At 51.0% G+C, this 4138-nt stretch overlaps 1 long non-coding RNA gene across 1 annotated transcript; it reads right to left on the bottom strand.

Moving 5' to 3' along the window:
• Positions 1-843: 843 nt before the first annotated feature.
• Positions 844-2883, bottom strand: LOC114229359 (uncharacterized). Its single transcript, XR_008558643.1, has 3 exons — positions 2868-2883; positions 2128-2190; positions 844-925 (listed from the first exon to the last, which is right to left on the bottom strand). It is a non-coding gene; the product is annotated as an uncharacterized LOC114229359 (long non-coding RNA).
• Positions 2884-4138: the final 1255 nt, after the last annotated feature.

Genomic DNA, 4138 nt, shown 5'->3' with positions numbered 1-4138 from the left:
GCCATCAGGACATGCTCTTTGCTTGAGCACTGTGCTTCTAGTGCCTGTCCCATAGGAGGTGCTCAACACATACCCGATAAAGGGGCCAGTGAATGAATTCCTCTTAACCCAATCTACTGATCTGAAGAGTTCCCAATAAAAATTCCGAGGGAATTTGATGAAAGATTCAAAATGCATACTTACTAAAATATAAAATGTACTTTATTGAAACAAATTTTATTTGCAGGAAATGATTCAAAATGAATTGAATAAATGTTCAGAGGTACCTATACAACAATGATCATCAAAGAGTTATTCATAAAGTAGAGAAGAAAATAATTTTAAGACCATTAACTATGGCCAAATTATATAATTTATGACAAAGCAAGAAAAAAGATACTAAAGATACCATTTTTCAGAAATAATTTTAATATTGCTAAATACTTTACAACATAAACATAACAAAAATTATTCATAACTATGGTTAAGGGTATATTTACATGTATTATGACTATATTAGAAAGGGTAAATATAAAAATAAGTATAGTTCCCATTTAGTCTATAAAACTGCTATGACGTTCAGAATAATTTCCACATCTGCAGGAAACCAATGAATTCCTTCGACCAGTTTTCCCCTGGCCACCTAGGACTATGGCTCCAGCTGGCAGGACCGGATGTAACTGCAGGACAGAGTGGCACCTGTGAGTTCCCAGGCCTCTGGTGTCCCTCCCAGTGTCAGGAGCCCCAGGAATTGCTACACAGCAAGGTCTGTGTGGGGATCAGGGAGTCATGGACACAGGTTCTCTGGACTGACCAGCAGAAAGCGTCCACTCCTACCCTTGCCCAACTCCTGCCCGGCCTCACCTCTCGAATTGCTGCTGAGGTTGGATTTCATATTTTGGGCAGCCTCCTGCAGCACCACTATCTCCTGCAGAATTTTGTCCTCCTGGGGCCAGAGGGAGGGAGAGGATGCAGATGCTGCCTCCATGGGAGTGCAGAGTGGAGCCGGAGCACAGCTCTCAGTCTTTAAACACAGGGAACCCTCCTTCCACCTAATTCCACCCAGGCCCTTCCTGTGCTCAAAGATGGGCATCAACAACCCTTCCTCTAGACAGTTATCCTTGATGCCACTCCCGTGCCCTCAGCCATCAAACGGAGGGTTCTCCCACTTCCGTTATCAAAATCTCCCAATAAATGGAAGATACAGCGGGTGAAGCTCCTATGTGTGCTGGCCAGGGTGTCTCTGATTCTCACTCTCCTCCCCTGCTTCCCAGGAGGTGCCCAAAAGCTCAGGTTTTCTTTTTTTCTTTTTTCTTTTTCTATGTTGATCTGACTCCCCCTAAAAGGCAGACATCTAAGGTCCATCAGAAAGATACACCTGGCTAGGACTAGCCCCTTGTGCCCACATTTTCATGTTACACTACCAACAGGACCCAGGAGGGGATGGGAAACAGGAAAAGACAGAACCTGGATCAAGGCCAGGTTCTGGGCTCCAAAGGAGGGTGTAACAGATGGCTATGATGGGCCTGTCGCTCTAGCTCCAAGGGGAGGCTGTGCTGAGAACTCAGGGCTCAATATGGGGTCTATATCTCCCAAGGTCAATCCTGGTCACCCCAAGTCAGGCCCCAGTTAACCCACCTCCAGATCATCCTTCATCCTCGGGTCCATCCTACGCAGAAGAGTCAGGTATTCTCCCAGGAAGGGAACACACTGGGCAAACAGGATGAGGGTGGGATCAGAGCCGCTTCTCTCAGGTGCCCCACAGACCCTCTCCTGAAAGTCTCCCACTCTCAGCCACCTGACCACCCCAGGGTTCTCATGTGGAGCAGCCCAGGTGACTTAGGGCCTCCACTCAATTGCCTCCTCCATCACTCTCCAGGAACCCCTCTTGATCACCTCCCTGGATCTCCTTTGGGCAAATCACAGGGTCTCCTTTCCTGGGCCAGACCCACGCCCATGATCATCCTACACTTACCTCCCTCAGGCCCTCCTCTTGGTCACATCTAAGGGAGGGTTTTAGGTTCTGTGGGCAAAGGAGATGGGGCTGGAGGAAGAAAGCCTTCCTCTTTTGCCTTGGAGGCCTCCAGTGGGGAGCACAGAACACCCTCTGCTCTGACCGCGGAGTGTTCCCCAGACAGGCTCACTCACCTTCTTGTGCAGCCCCTTCCTGGGTCCTCGGAGGTGGAGCATCATAGTGGCAAACCTGGAGGGCTGCTAACACCAGGGTGGAGGGCAGGGTCATTGAGCTCATGCTCACCTCACCCCACTTCCCCACCACCCCTGACCTCACACCCTGGACATCTGACCCAAGTCAGCTGGTACCAGTGCCACTCCAACTCCAGCATGCTCTGATTCTGGATGCCTCCCAGCTACAATGCTCACTCAGTGTGTTTGACCTTGAGCCTGGGCCTGACCTCCCTGTCCCATTCCCTCCTCTGAAAGTGGGTGACCTCCACCTCACTCACAGATTCTCCTGAGGACTCAGTGTCATTCCTGTCATCATAGTTCTCGCCCTCAGACCTCCAGGTAGGACAGGGCAGGGAGCTCTGCACAGATATTTTCTTGCCCTGAACTCTTGAGGCCTGAAGCAGCAGATGGTCACCCTTGCATGTCAATCACAAGGAGAATGAATGGCATCGAGTGCTCTAGGGGTACAGTAGGAAGTCTCAGAGAGCAAACCCGTCTGTCTCTGGGCCATCCAGGGGGACCTGAGACCAAGCAGCTCGTTTGTTCCACCTGCGCATGGACCAAACAGATCCCTCTTCCTGGTAATCGGGTCCCAGAGGGTGAACATTTCCAGAGAATCTTTCAGTGACAAACTACCACAGCCTGTGCTGTGCCCCAATCCCTCTTGCCCTCCTCTCTGCAGACCTCCAGCCTCGCTCTACCTTGATGAACTGTTCCCTGCTCAGTGAGTTGTCTTCCTAGAAGAGTTTTTTAACTTTAACTGTGCACCTCCTGAAGAGATGGAAAGAGGAAAGACATGTTTAGGAAAAATGGGCGAGAAGTGTTAACAGAATATTTCTTTTGACAATCTCATGTTTCATACTGCCTTGGTGAGGGTATTACTGGGTTCCTCTGAGCTGGAGGGTCTCCATGGGACTGGGGTAGGGCTTTCATGTTGGTCTCTGGGGCACCTTCCCATATCGAAGGAGAAGTTCTCTTTTGACCAGTTTGGGTTTCAACTGGGCATAGGGTTCTGGTGCTGGAAACATGAAAATCACCCCCATTTGGCTCAGTGCAGTCTCTGACATTGAAGGAAACTGACTCCTGAAGCAGAGTTAGTGGCCTGAGGGGCCAGAGAGCCTTAGAGACCCGGCCCACAAGACCAGTCTTTGTCCCCAGGGTTGGCTGCCTCCCAGGAGGTGAGGGGACATTGGGAGACATATGGGAGACATGTTAGCAGGCTTGCTGTGATGGGAGAGGCCTACGCACCTGGAGACTTTCCCCACGTCTCCCATGGTCACCCCTGCATGTCAATCACAAGAAGAATGACTGGCATCGAGTGCTCTAGGGGCACAGTAGGAAGTCTCAGAGAGCAAACCCCTCTGTCTCTGGGCCATCCAGGGGGACCTGAGGCCAAGCAGCTCTTTTGTTCCACCTGCGCATGGACCAAACAGATCCCTCTTCCTGGTAATCGGGACCCAGAGGGTGAACATTTCCAGAGAATCTTTCAGTGACAAACTACCACAGCCTGTGCTGTGCCCCAATCCCTCTTGCCCTCCTCTCTGCAGACCTCCAGCCTCGCTCTACCTTGATGAACTGTTCCCTGCTCAGTGAGTTGTCTTCCTAGAAGAGTCGATGGACACGCTCTGCAGACGATCGATGGACACGCTCTGCAGAGCGGCCAGGATGGCGTGCAGGGAGGAAAAGTTCCTTAGGCTCCTGCACTCCTGGGGAAGGGGAGACATGTGCTGTGAGGTGGGAGCTGCAGCTGTAGCTTCAGGCACCCTTGATTGGCAGCTCCTCTTGATAGGACAGATGTTCAGGGTGCGCACTTTTAGCACCCAAAGACCAACTCTCAGAATGTGGAGTATCCCAACTCAACCCAAGGTGGACAAGCAAAGCTTGGGGGTTGAGAAAGTTTTCCAGGACCCATGGGTGGTGTCAAGGTCTGAGTGACTCTGACAGAGAGGACCTGGAGGCTGTGCTGGGGCTC

The sequence above is a fragment of the Eptesicus fuscus genome, chromosome 16, assembly GCF_027574615.1.
Source record: "Eptesicus fuscus isolate TK198812 chromosome 16, DD_ASM_mEF_20220401, whole genome shotgun sequence".
Classification (NCBI taxonomy): Eukaryota; Metazoa; Chordata; class Mammalia; order Chiroptera; family Vespertilionidae; genus Eptesicus; species Eptesicus fuscus.
Note: the sequence above shows the minus strand (reverse complement) of the source record. Positions and strands in the feature narration are given on the sequence as shown.